The sequence below is a fragment of the Salmo trutta genome, unplaced genomic scaffold (assembly GCF_901001165.1).
Source record: "Salmo trutta unplaced genomic scaffold, fSalTru1.1, whole genome shotgun sequence".
Lineage (NCBI taxonomy): Eukaryota > Metazoa > Chordata > Actinopteri > Salmoniformes > Salmonidae > Salmo > Salmo trutta.
Genome location: NW_021822870.1, coordinates 26,288 through 45,688, shown reverse-complemented (window position 1 = coordinate 45,688; position 19,401 = coordinate 26,288). Strand labels below are relative to the sequence as shown.

The 19,401-nt window shown below is 39.6% G+C and overlaps 3 non-coding genes across 3 annotated transcripts; all 3 read right to left on the bottom strand.

The window, feature by feature from the left end:
• Positions 1-7,476: 7,476 nt before the first annotated feature.
• On the bottom strand, positions 7,477-7,549 carry trnav-cac (transfer RNA valine (anticodon CAC)). Its single transcript has one exon. It is a non-coding gene; the product is annotated as a tRNA-Val (tRNA).
• A 5,894-nt stretch (positions 7,550-13,443) lies between these two features.
• trnav-cac (transfer RNA valine (anticodon CAC)) lies at positions 13,444-13,516 on the bottom strand. The gene has a single exon. It is a non-coding gene; the product is annotated as a tRNA-Val (tRNA).
• A 2,760-nt stretch (positions 13,517-16,276) lies between these two features.
• On the bottom strand, positions 16,277-16,348 carry trnav-cac (transfer RNA valine (anticodon CAC)). Its single transcript has one exon. It is a non-coding gene; the product is annotated as a tRNA-Val (tRNA).
• Positions 16,349-19,401: the final 3,053 nt, after the last annotated feature.

Genomic DNA, 19,401 nt, shown 5'->3' with positions numbered 1-19,401 from the left:
AAGGGCTGATTCACCGTAGGGATGGTTTGGCTGAGCAGCCGGCTCTTGGAAGAGTCTTGGTGTTCCAAACTTCTTCCTTTTAAGAATGATGGAAGCCACTGTTTCTTGGGTACCTTCAATGCTGCAGAAATGTATCGGTACCCTTCCCCACGTCTGTGCCTCGACACAATCCTGTCTCGGAGCTCTAGGGACAATTCCTTCCACCTCATGGCTTAGTTTATGCTCTGACATGCACTGTCAACTGTGAACCTTATATAGACAGACAGGTTGTGCCTTTTCAAATCTGACCAAATCCATTGAATTTACCACAGGTGGACTCCAATCAAGGTTGTAAGAAACATCTCAAGGATGATCAATGGAAACAGGATGGACCTGAGCTCAATTTCCAGCCTCATAGCAAAGGGTCTGAAAACTATGTAAATAAGGTATTTTTAAATATTTTTTATGAATTAAAAATGATATGTTACTCGCTTTGTCATTATGGGGGTATTGTGTGTAGATAGATTTTATTTGACTTAATCCATTTTCAGAATAAGGCTGTAACGTAACAAAATGTGGAAAAAAGTAAGGGGTCTGAATACTTTCCGAATGCACTGTAGCTATGCAGGCTAGCTACTTTCCTTTTGCTAGCCAGCCAACTAAATCTATCACACATCACATCAAGCAGCTGAATGACAGAAAAACTGTCTGCACTTTTGTTTTGTTTTACCTTGGATTATATTGCCATTTCTTTGGATATATCCATTATAATGACCCTGATAAATTAATTTGCCTGGCTCAGAGAAGCTGTCATTCTGGTCACATTCATACACATTGCACGGTGGAGGTCACCCAAAAAAAACGGCAACATTGATCCACAGGTCGGAGAGGCAGACAGCAAGGTTTAGACAAACCTCAACTGTTTCATAAACCATATGCTAGCCTAGAGGCATTGGGAAATATTGTGTAGACCAGTGATATTTAAAGTGGGGGTCGGGGGACTTGCAGTGGGGATATATATATTCAGTATTTAGGAACAAAAAATTAGAGTACAGATTATTGTATGAGACCATATAGAAACGTTTTTTGAGAAAGTTAATTAGAAAAAAAAGTATTTGATTGGGTAATTGGAAGGTTATTTGTTGATGTAAAAAAACAATGTAACGTACCGATTTTAAAGTTGTATTTGGGGTGGGATCACAGAAATGATGCAAAAAATGGGGACCCTAGAAATTCTGTAGGAAAAAATGGTGTCCCTGCTGAAAGGTTGAATACCATTGGTCAGACACATTTTTCCAGGGGAGATGAAGTTTATAATTGACTGGCTGGGGCCGTGGGACAGTGATGCGCATTTATAATCTAATGGGAGCGCTAAAAGGCTCACCAGCAGAATGCTGGGATGGTGGTGCTTCAACTCCCTGCTTATTAACCAATTAGCATCCAGGATCCAAACAACCTGTTTTATAACTTGCATTGCCTCCGGTTATTGAAAGACATGTCTAAGACTGGTCTATTCATGTATGCTGTAGCCTAGTATTTGTTTCGTTTTTTTTTCAGTTATCACTATCTGCCTCTGGTTATTGAAAGACATGTCTAAGACTGGTCTATTCATGTATTCTGCTGGCCTAATGTATTTTGTTTGGTTTTTTTTCAGTTATGAACCCTGTTTCTGTCATCACTATCTGTTTTGTTAAAATTTGTTCTTCCGCACGGATTCAAAACAGGGACCTTTCGCGTGTGACGCGAACGTGATAACCACTACACTACGGAAACTACAAGAAAAAGAGTGGAAGTCATGGAAAATGTTAGAATGCCCACAAGTCTACCGCCCATAATATCCCAAATAGAGTACCACAGTAGGAGTTCATAATACCCATAAGAACTAGCGGTCGAACAGGGAAATGGTTCCATCGTTTTCCACCATTCATATTCCCCACAGGGGATTTTAAAAACACTTAAAAAAGCCTGTGTTTCTTGTTGGCTTACCCTGGCATGGTAACCGTGTAATTCTCTCTAGGGACAAGGTGACTTTTATAAAAAATATTCGCCTGTATTTTACCCCCCCAAAATTAAATGCTAATTACACTGCTAATGTGGCTATCATAAAGAACTACAAATGTATTATTTTAGTGTTTCTAAAATCCCTATGGGAAAAATGAATGGTGGAAAAATGGTTGGAACTATTTCCCTGTTTGACCGCTAGGTTTTATGGGTATTTAGACACCTCAACTGTGGGGCTTTTCCCAGTTTTATTTGACAATTTGTATCATGTTAAATATTAGCCACTAATCGGGAGCCACTGTCAGTAACAGCCACATACATTAGTTTGGCATACTTTCATTCCGTTGACCTTTCTTTAATCTGTCACATCCTTGTGAATTGTTCCTGAGGGTTGCTAGCATTAGTGAATCATATTAAGCTAAAGTATTGCAATAATTTGGGACATGTAGCCTATTTGAATCATTATGGAACTCAGACCACACGTAGCAGGAATTTATTCAGAGCGCCCAAGCTAGCCACCCCAGCAGAGTGCGTTACGCGACTTAAAAGGGTAAGTCTGAATAGCAAATACTGAGAAGTGCGTAGTGAAAAGCATGAATTCCTAAATTGGGATCGAGCCCTAAGTGAATAGGCTTACTGTCTAATTTGTTATAATGTGCTTCCGCCGGTCTCCTTTCGCGTGTTAGGCGAACGGATAACCGCTACACTACGGAAACTGCATGAGTAGGATACTAAGGGTGTGACTTTGGCTGGGTGGGTGGGTGGGGCATTTAGTCGCTCTCAGAACCTAATGAAGTCAGAAATGACTTAACTCATTACTAAGCAATAAGGCTTGAGATCCTGTGAATTATCGTGTGAATAACTCCTGAATAAGGGCTGATTCACAGGGATGGATGGTTTGGCTGAGCAGCCGGCTCGTGGAAGAGTCTTGTGGTTCCAAACTCTTCCTTTTAAGAATGATGAAGCCACTGTGTTCTTGGGTACCTTCAATGCTGCAGAAATGTATCGGTACCCTTCCCACGTCTGTGCCTCGCACAATCCTGTCTCGGAGCTCTAGGGACAATTCCCTTCCACCTCATGCTTAGTTTATGCTCTGACATGCACTGTCAACTGTGGAACCTTATATAGACAGACAGGTGTGTGCCTTTTCAAATCATGACCAATCCATTGAATTTACCACAGGTGGACTCCAATCAAGTTGTAGAAACATCTCAAGGATGATCAATGGAAACAGGATGGACCTGAGCTCAATTTCCAGCCTCATAGCAAAGGGTCTGAAAACGTATGTAAATAAGGTATTTTTTAAATCTTTTTTTATGAATTAAAAATTATATGTTATCGCTTTGTCATTATGGGGTATTGTGTGAAGATAGATTTTATTTGACTTAATCCATTTTCAGAATAAGGCTGTAACGTAACAAAATGTGGAAAAAAGTAAGGGGTCTGAATACTTTCCAAATGCACTGTAGCTATGCAGGCTAGCTACTTTTCCTTTGCTAGCCAGCCAACTAAATCTATCACACAATCACATCAAGCAGCTGAAATGACAGAAAACTGTCTGCACTTTTGTTTGTTTTACCTTGGATTATATTGCCATTTTTTGGATATATCCATTATAATGACCCTGATAAATTAATTTGCCTGTCTCAGGGAAGCTGTCATTCTGGTCACATTCATTCACATCGCACGGTGGAGGTCACCAAAAAAAAAACGGCAACATTGATCCACAGGTCGGAGAGGCAGACAGCAAGGTTTAGACAAACCTCAACTGTTTCAAACCATATGCTAGCCTAGGGGCATTGGGAAATATTGTCTAGACCAGTGATATTTAAAGTCGGGGTCGGGGGGACTGCAAGTGGGGATATATATATTCATTATTTAGGAACAAAAAAATTAGATAGTACAGATTATTGTATGAGACAATATAGAAACGTTTTTGAGAAAGTTAATTAAAAAAAAAGTATTTGATTGGGTAATTGAAGGTTATTTGTTGATGTAAAAAAAAATGTAACGTACCGATTTAAAGTTGTACTTGGGGTGGGATCACAAGAAATGATTGCAAAAAATGGGGACCCCAGAAATTCTGTAGGAAAAAATGGTGTCCCTGCTGAAAAGGTTGAATACCATTGGTCTAGACACATTTTCCAGGGGAGATGAAGTTTATAAATTGACTGGCTGGGCCGTGGGACAGTGGATGCGCATTTATAAATCTAATGGAATCCGCTAACAGGCACTACACCGCAGAATGCTGGGATGGTGGTGCTTCAACTCCTGCTATTAACCAATTAGCATCCAGGATTCCAAACAACCTGTTTTAATAACTTTGCATTGCCTCTGGTTATTGAAAGACATGTCCTAAGACTGTCTATTCATGTATTCTGTAGGCCTATGTATTTGTTTCGTTTTTTTCAGTTATCACTATCTGCTCTGGTTATTGAAAGAACATGGTCTAAGACTGGTCTATTCATGTATTCTGCAGGCCTATGTATTTGTTTCGTTTTTTTTCAGTTATGACCCTGTTTCTGTCATCACTATCTGTTTTGTTAAATTTGTTTCCGCACGGTTTCGAACCAGGGGACCTTTCGCGTGTGAGGCGACGTGATAGCCACTACACTACAGAAACTACAAGAAAAAAGAGTGGAAGTCATGGAAAATGTTAGGAATGCCCACAAGTCTACCGCCCATAATATCCCAAATAGAGTACCACAGTAGGAGTCATAATACCCAGAAGAACTAGCGGTCAAACAGGGAAATGGGTTCCAATCGTTTTTCCACCATTCATATTCCCCACAGGGGATTTTAAAACATTAAAAAGGCCTGTGTTTCTTGTTGGCTTCCCTGGCATGGTAACCGTGTAATTCTCTCTAGGACAAGGTGACTTTTATAAAAAATATTCGCCTGTATTTACCCCCCAAAATTAAATGCTAATTAACTGCTAATGTGGCTATCATAAAGAACTACAAATGTATTATTTTAAGTGTTTCTAAAATCCCCTATGGGAAAAATGAATGGTGGAAAAATGGTTGCAACCATTTCCCTGTTGACCGCTAGGTTTTATGGGTATTATGACACCATCCACTGTGGGGCTTTTCCAGTTTATTTGACAATTTTGTATCATGTTAAATATTAGCCACTATCGGTAGCCACTGTCAGTAACAGCCACATACATTTATTTTGGCATACTTTCATTCTGTTGACCTTTCTTTAATCTGTCACATCCTTGTGAAGTGTTCCTGAGGGTTGCTAGCATTAATGAATCATATTAAGCTAAAGTATTGGCAATAATTTGGGACATGTAGCCCTTTTTGAATCATTATGGAACTCAGACCACACGTAGCAGGAATTTATTCAGAGCGCCCAAGCTAGCCACCCCAGCAGAGTGCGTTACGCGACTTAAAAGGGTAAGTCTGAATAGCAATACTGAGAAGTGCGTAGGAAAAGCATGAATTCCTAAATTGGGATCGAGCCCTAAGTGAATAGGCTTACTGTCTAATTTGTTAAAATGTGCTTCCGCCCGGTCTCCTTTCGCGTGTTAGGCGAACGTGATAACCGCTACACTACGGAAACTGCATGAGTAGGATACTAAGGGTGTGACCTTTGGCTGGGTGGGGTGGGTGGGGCATTTATCGCTCTCAGAACCTAATGAAGTCAGAAATGACTTAGCTCATTAACTAAGGCAATAAGGCTTGAGATCCTGGGAATTATCGTGTGAATAACTCCTGAATAAGCTCTCAGAACCTATGATCAGAAATGACTTAGTCCATTACTAAGCAATAAGGCTTGAGATCCCGGGAATTATCGTGTGAATAACTCCTGAATAAGGGCTGATTCACCGTAGGGATGGTTTGGCTGAGCAGCCGGCTCTTGGAAGAGTCTTGGTGGTTCCAAACTTGTTCCTTTTAAATATGATGGAAGCCACTGTGTTCTTGGGTACCTTCAATGCTGCAGAAATGTATCGGTACCCTTCCCCCACGGCTGTGCCTCGACACAATCCTTCTCGGAGCTCTAGGGACAATTCCTTCCACCTCATGGCTTAGTTTATGCTCTGACATGCACTGTCAACTGTGGAACCTTATATAGACAGACAGGTGGGTGCCTTTTCAAATCATGACCAATCATTGAATTTACCACAGGTGGACTCCAATCAAGTTTTAGAAACATCTCAAGGATGATCAATGGAAACAGGAATGGACCTAGCTCAATTTCCAGCCTCATAGCAAAGGGTCTGAAAACGTATGTAAATAAGGTATTTTTTAAATATTTTTTATGAATTAAAAATGATAGTGTTATCGCTTTGTCATTATGGGGTATTGTGTGTAGATAGATTTTATTTGACTTAATCCATTTTCAGAATAAAGGCTGTAACGTAACAAAATGTGGAAAAAAGTAAGGGGTCTGATACTTTCCGAATGCACTGTAGCTATGCAGGCTAGCTACTTTTCCTTTGCTAGCCAGCCACTAAAATCTATCACACATCACATCAAGCAGCTGAAATGACAGAAAACTGGTCTGCTCTTTTGTTTGTTTTACCTTGGATTATATTGCCATTTCTTTGGATATATCCATTATAATGACCCTGATCAATTAATTGCCTGGCTCAGAGAAGCTGTCATTCTGGTCACATTCATACACATCGCACGGTGGAGGTCACCAAAAAAACGGCAGACATTGATCCACAGGTCGGAGAGGGCAGACAGCAAGGTTTAGACAAAACCTCAACTGTTTCAAACCATATGCTAGCCTAGGGGCATTGGGAAATATTGTCTAGACCAGTGATATTTAAAGTGGGGGTCGGGGGGACTGCAGTGGGGATATATATATTCATTATTTAGGAACAAAAAATTAAGAGTACAGATTATTGTATGAGACAATATAGAAACGTTTTGAGAAAGTTAATTAGAAAAAAAGTATTTGATTGGGTAATTGAAGTTATTTGTTGATGTAAAAAAAAATGTAACGTACCGATTTTAAAGTTGTATTTGGGGTGGGATCACAAGAAATGATTGCAAAAAAAATGGGCACCCCAGAAATTCTGTAGGAAAAAATGGTGTCCCTGCTGAAAAGGTTTGAATACCATTGGTCTAGACACATTTTCCAGGGGAGATGAAGTTTATAAATTGACTGGCTGGGCCGTGGGACAGTGGATGCGCATTTATAATCTAATGGAACCGCTAACAGGCACTACACGCAGAATGCTGGGATGGTTGTGCTTCAACTCCCTGCTATTAACCAATTAGCATCCAGGATCCAAACAACCTGTTTAATAACATTGCATTGCCTCTGGTTATTGAAAGACATGTCTAAGACTGGTCTATTCATGTATTCTGTAGGCCTATGTATTTGTTTCGTTTTTTTTCAGTTATCACTATCTGCCTCTGGTTATTGAAAGACATGTCTAAGACTGGTCTATTCATGTATTCTGCAGGCCTATTTATTTGTTTCGTTTTTTTCAGTTATGACCCTGTTTCGGTCATCACTATCTGTTTTGTTAAAATGTGTTTCCGCCCGGTTTCGAACCAGGGACCTTTCGCGTGTGAGGCGAACGTGATAACCACTACACTACAGAAACTACAAGAAAAAAGTGGAAGTCATGGAAAATGTTAGGAATGCCCACAGTCATACCGCCCATAATATCCCAAATAGAGTACCACAGTAGGAGTCATAATACCCATAGAACTAGCGGTCGAACAGGGAAATGGTTCCAATCGTTTTTCCACCATTCATATTCCCCACAGGGGATTTTAAAAACAATTAAAAAAGGCCTGTGTTTCTTGTTGGCTTACCCTGGCATGGTAACCGTGTAATTCTCTCTAGGACAAGGGTGACTTTTATAAAAAATATTGCCTGTATTTACCCCCCCAAAATTAAATGCTAATTAACTGCTAATGTGGCTATCATAAAGAACTACAAATGTATTATTTTAAGTGTTTCTAAAATACCCTATGGGAAAAATGAATGGAGGGAAATGGTTCCAACCATTTCCCTGTTTGACCGCTAGGTTTTATGGGTATTATGACACCTCCACTGTGGGGCTTTTCCCAGTTTTATTTGACAATTTGTATCATGTTAAATATTAGCCACTATCGGGAGCCACTGTCAGTAACAGCCACATACATTTATTTTGGCATACTTTCATTCCGTTGACCTTTCTTTAATCTGTCACATCCTTGTGAATTGTTCCTGAGGGTTGCTAGCATTAGTGAATCATATTAAGCTAAAGTATTGCAATAATTTGGGACATGTAGCCTATTTGAATCATTATGGAACTCAGACCACACGTAGCAGGAATTTATTCAGAGCGCCCAAGCTAGCCACCCCAGCAGAGTGCGTTACGCGACTTAAAAGGGTAAGTCTGAATAGCAAATACTGAGAAGTGCGTAGGAAAAGCATGAATTCCTAAATTGGGATCGAGCCCTAAGTGAATAGGCTTACTGTCTAATTTGTTAAAATGTGTTCCGCCCGGTCTCCTTTCGCGTGTTAGGCGAACGTGATAACCGCTACACTACGGAAACTGCATGAGTAGGATACTAAGGGTGTGACTTTGGCTGGGTGGTGGTGGGTGGGGCATTTATCGCTCTCAGAACCTAATGAAGTCAGAAATGACTTAGTCATTAACTAAGCAATAAGGCTTGAGATCCAATTATCGTGTGATAATAACTGTGAAGGTCTACGGGATGATTATCGTGTGAATAACTCCTGAATAAGGGCTGATTCACCGTAGGGATGGTTTGGCTGAGCAGCCGGCTCTTGGAAGAGTCTTGGTGGTTCCAAACTTCTTCCTTTTAAGAATGATGGAAGCCACTGTGTTCTTGGGTACCTTCAATGCTGCAGAAATGTATCGGTACCCTTCCCCACGTCTGTGCCTCGACACAATCCTGTCTCGGAGCTCTAGGGACAATTCCTTCCACCTCATGGCTTAGTTTATGCTCTGACATGCACTGTCAACTGTGGAACCTTATATAGACAGACAGGTGTGTGCCTTTTCAAATCATGACCAATCCATTGAATTTACCACAGGTGGACTCCAATCAAGTTGTAGAAACATCTCAAGGATGATCAATGGAAACAGGATGGACCTGAGCTCAATTTCCAGCCTCATAGCAAAGGGTCTGAAAACGTATGTAAATAAGGTATTTTTTAAATCTTTTTTTATGAATTAAAAATGATATGTTATCGCTTTGTCATTATGGGGTATTGTGTGTAGATAGATTTTATTTGACTTAATCCATTTTCAGAATAAGGCTGTAACGTAACAAAATGTGGAAAAAAGTAAGGGGTCTGAATACTTTCCGAATGCACTGTAGCTATGCAGGCTAGCTACTTTTCCTTTGCTAGCCAGCCAACTAAATCTATCACACAATCACATCAAGCAGCTGAAATGACAGAAAACTGTCTGCACTTTTGTTTGTTTTACCTTGGATTATATTGCCATTTCTTTGGATATATCCATTATAATGACCCTGATAAATTAATTTGCCTGGCTCAGAGAAGCTGTCATTCTGGTCACATTCATACACATCGCACGGTGGAGGTCACCAAAAAAACGGCAACATTGATCCACAGGTCGGAGAGGCAGACAAACCTCAACTGTTTTCAACCATATGCTAGCCTAGGGGCATTGGGAAATATTGTCTAGACCAGTGATATTTAAAGTGGGGGTGGGGGGGACTGCAGTGGGGATATATATATTCATTATTTAGGAACAAAAAATTATGAGTACAGATTATTGTATGAGACAATATAGAAACGTTTTTGAGAAAGTTAATTAGAAAAAAAGTATTTGATTGCGTAATTGAAGGTTATTTTTTGATGTAAAAAAAAATGTAACGTACCGCTTTTAAAGTTGTATTGGGGTGGGATCACAAGAAATGATTGCAAAAAAATGGGGACACCAGAGAATTCTGTAGGAAAAATGGTGTCCCTGCTGAAAAGGTTTGAATACCATGTGGTCTAAACACATTTTTCCAGGGAGATGAGTTTATAAATTGACTGGCTGGGCCGTGGGACAGTGGATGCGCATTTATAATCTAATGGAACCGCTAACAGGCACTACCCGCAGAATGCTGGGATGGTGGTGCTTCAACTCCCTGCTATTAACCAATTAGCATCCAGGATCCAAACAACCTGTTTATAACATTGCATTGCCTCTGGTTATTGAAAGACATGTCTAAGACTGGTCTATTCATGTATTCTGTAGGCCTATGTATTTGTTTCGTTTTTTTTCAGTTATCACTATCTGCCTCTGGTTATTGAAAGACATGTCTAAGACTGGTCTATTCATGTATTCTGCAGGCCTATTATTTGTTTCGTTTTTTTCAGTTATGACCCTGTTTCTGTCATCACTATCTGTTTTGTTAAAATTTGTTTCCGCCCGGTTTCGAACCAGGGACCTTTGCGTGTGAGGCGAACGTGATAACCACTACACTACGAAACTACAAGAAAAAGAGTGGAAGTCATGGAAAATGTTAGGAATGCACACAAGTCTACCGCCCATAATATCCCAAATAGAGTACCACAGTAGGAGTCATAATACCCATAAGAACTAGCGGTCGAACAGGGAAATGGTTCCAATCGTTTTTCCACCATTCATATTCCCCACAGGGGATTTTAAAAACAATTAAAAAAGGCCTGTGTTTCTTGTTGGCTTACCCTGGCATGGTAACCGTGTAATTCTCTCTAGGACAAGGTGACTTTTATAAAAAATATTCGCCTGTATTTACCCCCCCAAAATTAAATGCTAATTAACTGCTAATGTGGCTATCATAAAGAACTACAAATGTATTATTTTAAGTGTTTCTAAAATCCCCTATGGGAAAAATGAATGGTGGAAAAATGGTTGGAACCATTTCCCTGTTTGACCGCTAGGTTTTATGGGTATTATGACACCTCCACTGTGGGGCTTTTCCCAGTTTTATTTGACAATTTGTATCATGTTAAATATTAGCCACTATCGGGAGCCACTGTCAGTAACAGCCACATACATTTATTTTGGCATACTTTCATTCCGTTGACCTTTCTTAATCTGTCACATCCTTGTGAAATTGTTCCTGAGGGTTGCTAGCATTAGTGAATCATATTAAGCTAAAGTTATTGCAATAATTTGGGACATGTAGCCTATTTGAATTGACAAACCTCAACTGTTTCAAACCATATGCTAGCCTAGGGGCATTGGGAAATATTGTCTAGACCAGTGATATTTAAAGTGGGGTCGGGGGACTGCAGTGGGGATATATATATTCATTATTGAGGAACAAAAAATTATAGTACAGATTATTGTATGAGACAATATAGAAACGTTTTTGAGAAAGTTAATTAGAAAAAAAGTATTTGATTGGGTTAATTGAAGGTTAGTTGTTGATGTAAAAAAAAATGTAACGTCACCGATTTTAAAGTTGTATTTGGGGGTGGATCACAAGAAATGATTGCAAAAAAATGGGGACCCCAGAAATTTCTGTAGGAAAAACATGGTGTCCCTGCTGAAAAGGTTTGAATACCATTGGTCTAGACACATTTTTCCAGGGGAGATGAAGTTTATAAATTGACTGGCTGGGCCGTGGGACAGTGGATGGCGCATTTATAAATCTAATGGAAACCGCTAACAGGCATCTACCCGCAGAATGCTGGGATGGTGGTGCTTCAACTCGCCTGCTATTAACCATTAGCATCCAGGATCCAACACCCTGTTTAATAACATTGCATGCCTCTGGTTATTGAAAGACATGTCTAGACTGGTCTTTTCATGTATTCTGTAAGGCCATGTATTGTTTCGTTAGTTTTTCAGTTATCACTATCTGCCTCTGGTCTAAGATTGGTCTATTCATGTATTCTGCAGGCCTATTTATTTGTTTCGTTTTTTCAGTTATGACCCGGTTTCGGTCATCCAGCTATCTGTTTTGTTAAAAGTGTGTTTCCGCCCAGGTTTCGAACCAGGGACCTTTCGGCGTGTGAGGCGAACGTGATAAGCGGCAGCTACACTACAGAAACTACAAGAAAAGAGTGGAAGTCAAGGGAAAATGTTAGGAATGCCCACAATCCTACCGCCCCATAATATCCCAAATAGAGTACCACAGTATGAGTCATAATACCCATAAGAACTAGCGGTCGAACAGGGAAATGGTTCCAAGTCGTTTTCCACATTCATATTCCCCACAGGGGATTTTAAAAACAATTAAAAAAAGGCCTTGTGTTCTTGTTGGCTTACCCTGGCATGGTAACCGTGTAATTCTCTCTAGGACAAGGGTGACTTTTATAAAAAATATTCGCCTGTATTTACCCCCCCCAAAATGAAATGCTAATTAACTGCTAATGTGGCTATCATAAAGAACTACAAATGTATTATTTTTAAGTGTTTCTAAAATCCCCTATGGGAAAAATGAATGGGGGAAAAAATGGTTGGAAACCATTTCCCTGTTTGACCGCTAGGTTTTATGGGTATTATGACACCTCCACTGTGGGGCTTTTCCCAGTTTTATTTTGACAATTGTATCATGTTAAATATTAGCCACTATCGGGAGCCACTGTCAGTAACAGCCACATACATTTATTTTGGCATACTTTCATTCCGTTGCACCTTTCTTTAATCATGTCACATCCTTGTGAATTGTTCCTGAGGGTTGCTAGCATTAGTGAATCATATTAAGCTAAAGTATTGCAATAATTTGGGACATGTAGCCTATTTGAATTGACAAACCTCAACTATTCAAACCATATGCTAGCCTAGGGGCATTGGGAAATATTGTCTAGACCAGTGATATTTAAAGTCGGGGTCGGGGGGACTGCAGTGGGGATATATATATTCATTATTTAGGAACAAAAAATTATGAGTACAGATTATTGTATAGACAATATAGAAACGTTTTTTGAGAAAGTTAATTAGAACAAAAAGTATTTGATTGGGTATTGAAGGTTATTTGTTGATTGTAAAAAAAAATGTAACGTACCGATTTTTTAAAGTTGTATTTGGTGGGGATCACAAGAAAATGATTGCAAAAAAATGGGGACCCCAGAAATTCCTGTAGGAAAACATGTGTCCACCTGCTGAAAAGGTTTGAAATACCATTGGTCTAAGACCATTTTTCCAGGGGAGATGAAGTTTATAAATTGACTGGCTGGGCCGTGGGACAGTGGATGCGCATTTATAAATCTAATGGAACCGCTAACAGGCACTACCCGCAGAAGTTGGGATGGTGGTGGCTTCAACTCCCTGCTATTAACCAATTAGCATCCAGGATCCAAACAACCTGTTTGTATACCATTGCATTGCCTCTGGTTAGTTGAAAGACATGTCTAAGACTGGTCTTTTCATGTATTCTGTAGGCCTATGTATTTGTTTCGTTTTTTTCAGTTATCACTATCTGCCTCTGGTCTAAGATTGGTCTATTCATGTATTCTGCAGGCCTATTATTTGTTTCGTTTTTTTCAGTTATGACCCTGTTTCGGTCATCACTATCTGTTTGTTAAAATTGTTTCCGCCCGGTTTCGAACCAGGGACCTTTCGCGTGTGAGGCGAACGTGATAACCACTACACTACAGAAACTACAAGAAAAAGAGTGGAAGTCATGGAAAATGTTAGAATGCCCACAAGTCTACCGCCCATAATATCCCAAATAGAGTACCACAGTAGGAGTCATAATACCCATAAGAAACTAGCGGTCGAACAGGGAAATGGTTCCAATCGTTTTTCCACCATTCATATTCCCCACAGGGGATTTTAAAAACAATTAAAAAAGGCCTGTGTTTCTTGTTGGCTTACCCTGGCATGGTAACCGTGTAATTTCTCTCTAGGACAAGGGTGACTTTTATAAAAAATTTTGCCTGTATTTACCCCCCCAAAATTAAATGCTAATTAACTGCTAATGTGGCTATCATAAAGAACTACAAATGTATTATTTAAGTGTTTCTAAAATACCCTATGGGGAAAAATGAATGGTGGGAAAAAATGGTTGGAACCATTTCCCTGTTTGACCGCTAGGTTGTATGGGTATTATGACACCTCCACTGTGGGGCTTTTCCCAGTTTTATTTGACAATTTGTATCATTTAAATATAGCCACTATCGGGAGCCACTGTCAGTAACAGCCACATACATTTATTTTGGCATACTTTCATTCCGTTGACCTTTCTTTAATCTGTCACATCCTTGTGATTGTTCCTGAGGGTTGCTAGCATTAGTGAATCATATTAAGCTAAAGTATTGCAATAATTTGGGACATGTAGCCTATTTGAATCATTATGGAACTCAGACCACACGTAGCAGGAATTTATTCAGAGCGCCCAAGCTAGCCACCCCAGCAGAGTGCGTTACGCGACTTAAAAGGTAAGTCTGAAGCAAATACTGAGAAGTGCGTAGGAAAGCATGAATTCCTAAAGGGATCGAGCCCTAAGTGAATAGGCTTACTGTCTAATTTGTTAAAATGTGCTTCCGCCCGGTCTCCTTTCGCGTGTTAGGCGAACGTGATAACCGCTACACTACGGAAACTGCATGAGTAGGATACTAAGGTGTGACTTTGGCTGGGTGGGTGGGTGGGCATTTATCGCTCTCAGAACCTAATGAAGTCAGAAATGACCAGCTCATTAACTAAGCAATAAGGCTTGAGATCCTGGAACTATCGTGTGAATAACTCCTGAATAAGGGCTGATTCACCGTAGGGATGGTTTGGCTGAGCAGCCGGCTCTTGGAAGAGTCTTGGTGGTTCCAAACTTCTTCCTTTTAAAATGATGGAAGCCACTGTGTTCTTGGGTACCTTCAATGCTGCAGAAATGTATCGGTACCCTTCCCCACGTCTGTGCCTCGACACAATCCTGTCTCGGAGCTCTAGGGACAATTCCTTCCACCTCATGGCTTAGTTTATGCTCTGACATGCACTGTCAACTGTGAACCTTATATAGAAGACAGGTGTGTGCCTTTTCAAATCATGACCAATCCATTGAATTTACCACAGGTGGACTCCAATCAAGTTGTAGAAACATCTCAAGGATGATCAATGGAAACAGGATGGACCTGAGCTCAATTTCCAGCCTCATAGCAAAGGGTCTGAAAACGTATGTAAATAAGGTATTTTTTAAAATTTTTTTTATGAATTAAAAATGATATGTTATCGCTTTGTCATTATGGGGTATTGTGTGTAGATAGATTTTATTTGACTTAATCCATTTTCAGAATAAGGCTGTAACGTAACAAAATGTGGAAAAAAGTAAGGGGTCTGAATACTTTCCGAATGCACTGTAGCTATGCAGGCTAGCTACTTTTCCTTTGCTAGCCAGCCAACTAAATCTATCACACAATCACATCAAGCAGCTGAAATGACAGAAAACTGTCTGCACTTTTGTTTGTTTTACCTTGGATTATATTGCCATTTCTTTGGATATATCCATTATAATGACCCTGATAAATTAATTTGCCTGGCTCAGGGAAGCTGTCATTCTGGTCACATTCATACACATCGCACGGTGGAGGTCACCAAAAAAACGGCAACATTGATCCACAGGTCGGAGAGGCAGACAGCAAGGTTTAGACAAACCTCAACTGTTTCAAACCATATGCTAGCCTAGGGGCATTGGGAAATATTGTCTAGACCAGTGATATTTAAAGTCGGGGTCGGAGGGACTGCAGTGGGGATATATATATTCATTATTTAGGAACAAAAAATTATGAGTACAGATTATTGTATGAGACAATATAGAAACGTTTTTGAGAAAGTTTAGAAAAAAAGTATTTGATTGGGTTTGAAGGTTATTTGTTGATGTAAAAAAAAATGTAACGTACCGATTTTAAAGTTGTATTTGGGGTGGGATCACAAGAAATGATTGCAAAAAAATGGGGACCCCAGAAATTCTGTAGGAAAAAATGGTGTCCCTGCTGAAAAGGTTTGAATACCATTGGTCTAGACACATTTTTCCAGGGGAGATGAAGTTTATAAATTGACTGGCTGGGCCGTGGGACAGTGGATGCGCATTTATAAATCTAATGGAACCGCTAACAGGCACTACCCGCAGAATGCTGGGATGGTGGTGCTTCAACTCCCTGCTTAACCAATTAGCATCCAGGATCCAAACAACCTGTTTTATAACTTGCATTGCCTCTGGTTATTGAAAGACATGTCTAAGACTGGTCTATTCATGTATTCTGTAGGCCTATGTATTTGTTTCGTTTTTTTTCAGTTATCACTATCTGCCTCTGGTTATTGAAAGACATGTCTAAGACTGGTCTATTCATGTATTCTGCAGGCCTATTTATTTGTTTCGTTTTTTTCAGTTATGACCCTGTTTCTGTCATCACTATCTGTTTTGTTAAAATTTGTTTCCGCCCGGTTTCGAACCAGGACCTTTTGCGTGTGAGGCGAACGTGATAACCACTACACTACGGAAACTACAAGAAAAGAGTGGAAGTCATGGAAAATGTTAGGAATGCCCACAAGTCTACCGCCCATAATATCCCAAATAGAGTACCACAGTAGGAGTCATAATACCCATAAGAACTAGCGGTCGAACAGGGAAATGGTTCCAATCGTTTTTCCACCATTCATATTCCCCACAGGGGATTTTAAAAACAATTAAAAAAGGCCTTTGTTTCTTGTTGGCTTACCCTGGCATGGTAACCGTGTAATTCTCTCTAGGACAAGGTGACTTTTATAAAAAATATTCCCTGTATTTACCCCCCCAAAATTAAATGCTAATTAACTGCTAATGTGGCTATCATAAAGAACTACAAATGTATTATTTAAGTGTTTCTAAAATCCCCTATGGGAAAAATGAATGGTGGAAAATGGTTGGAACCATTTCCCTGTTTGACCGCTAGGTTTTATGGTATTATGACACCTCCACTGTGGGGCTTTTCCCAGTTTTATTTGACAATTTGTATCATGTTAAATATTAGCCACTATCGGGAGCCACTGTCAGTAACAGCCACATACATTTATTTTGGCATACTTTCATTCCGTTGACCTTTCTTTAATCTGTCACATCCTTGTGAATTGTTCCTGAGGGTTGCTAGCATTAGTGAATCATATTAAGCTAAAGTATTGCAATAATTTGGGACATGTAGCCTATTTGAATTGACAAACCTCAACTGTTTCAAACCATATGCTAGCCTAGGGGCATTGGGAAATATTGTCTAGACCAGTGATATTTAAAGTCGGGGTCGGGGGGACTGCAGTGGGGATATATATTCATTATTTAGGAACAAAAAATTATGAGTACAGATTATTGTATGAGACAATATAGAAACGTTTTTGAGAAAGTTAATTAGAAAAAAAAGTATTTGATTGGGGTAATTGAAGGTTATTTGTTGATGTAAAAAAAATGTAACGTTACCGATTTTAAAGTTGTATTTGGGGTGGGAGTCACAAGAAATGATTGCAAAAAAATGGGACCCAGAAATTCTGTAGGAAAAAATGGTGTCCTGCTGAAAATGTTTGAATACCATTGGTCTAGACACATTTTTCCAGGGGAGATGAAGTTTATAAATTGACTGGCGGGCCGTGGGGACAGTGGATGCGCATTATAAATCTAATGGAACCGCTAACAGGCACTACCGCAGAATGCTGTGATGGTGTTGCTTCACTCCTGCTATTAACCCATTAGCATCCAGGATCCAAACAACCTGTTTATAACATTGCATTGCCTCGGTTATTGAAAGACATGTCTAAGACTGGTCTTTCATGTATTCTGTAGGCCTATGTATTTGTTCGGTTTTTTTCAGTTATCACTATCTGCCCTGTTATTAATCTCGGTCTAAGATTGGTCTATTCATGTATTCTGCAGGCCTATTTATTTGTTTCGTTTTTTTCAGGTTATGACCCTGTTTCTGTCATCACTATCTGTTTTGTTAAAATTTGTTTCCGGCCCGTGTTCAACCAGGGACCTTTCGCGTGTGAGGCGAACGTGATAGCCACTACACTACGGAAACTACAAGAAAAAGAGTGGAAGTCATGGAAAATGTTAGGACTGCCCACAAGTCTACCGCCCCATAATATCCCAAATAGAGTACCACAGTAGGAGTCATAATAACCCATAAGAACTGCGGTCGAACATGGGAATGGTTTCCAATCGTTTTTCCACCATTCATATTCCCCACAGGGGATTTTACAACAATTAAAAAAGGCCTTTGTTTCTTGTGGCTTACCCTGGCATGGTAACCGTGTAATTCTCTCTAGGACAAGGTGACTTTTATAAAAATATTCGCCTGTATTTACCCCCCCAAAATTAAATGCTAATTAACTGCTAATGTGGCTATCATAAAGAACTACAAATGTATTATTTTAAGTGTTTCTAAAATCCCCTATGGGAAAAATGAATGGTGGAAAAATGGTTGGAACCATTTCCCTGTTTGACCGCTAGGTTTTATGGGTATTATGACACCTCCACTGTGGGGCTTTTCCCAGTTTTATTTGACATTTGTATCATGTTAATATTAGCCACTATCGGGAGCCACTGTCAGTAACAGCCCAATATCATTTATTTTGGCATACTTTCATTCCGTTGACCTTTCTTAATCTGTCCATCCTTGTGAATTGTTCCTGAGGGTTGCTAGCATTAGTGAATCATATTAAGCTAAAGTATTGCAATAATTTGGGACATGTAGCCTATTTGAATTGACAACCTCAACTGTTTCAAACCATATGCTAGCCTAGGGCATTGGGAAATATTGTCTAGACCAGTGATAATTTAAAGTCGGGGTCGGGGGACTGCAGTGGGGTATATATATTCATTATTTAGGAACAAAAAATTATGAGTACAGATTATTGTATGAGACAATATAGAAACGTTTTTGAGAAAGTTAATTAGAAAAAAATATTGATTGGGTAATTGAAGGTTATTTGTTGATGTAAAAAAAATGTAACGTACCGATTTTAAAGTTGTATTTGGGGTGGGATCACAAGAAATGATTGCAAAAAAATGGGGACCCCAGAAATTCTGTAGGAAAACATGGTGTCCCTGCTGAAAAGGTTTGAATACCATTGGTCTAGACACATTTTTCCAGGGGAGATGAAGTTTATAAATTGACTGGCTGGGCCGTGGGACAGTGGATGCGCATTTATAAATCTAATGGAACGCTAATCAGGCACTACCGCAGAGGTGCTGGGATGGGTGTGCTTCAACTCCCTGCTATTACCCACTTAAGCATCCAGGATCCAAACAACCTGTTTTCTAACATTGCATTGCCTATGGTTATTGAAAGGACCCATGTCTAAGACTGGTCTTTTCATGTATTCTGTAGGCCTATGTATTTGTTTCGTTTTTTTTTCAGTTATCACTATCTGCTATTGTCTAAGATTTGGTCTATTCATGTATTCTGCAGGCATATTTTATTGTTTCGTTTTTTTCAGTTATGGACCCTGTTTCGGTCATCACTATCTGTTTTGTTAAAATTGTTTTTTCGCCCTGTTCGAACCAGGGACCTTTCGCGTGTGAGGCGAACGTG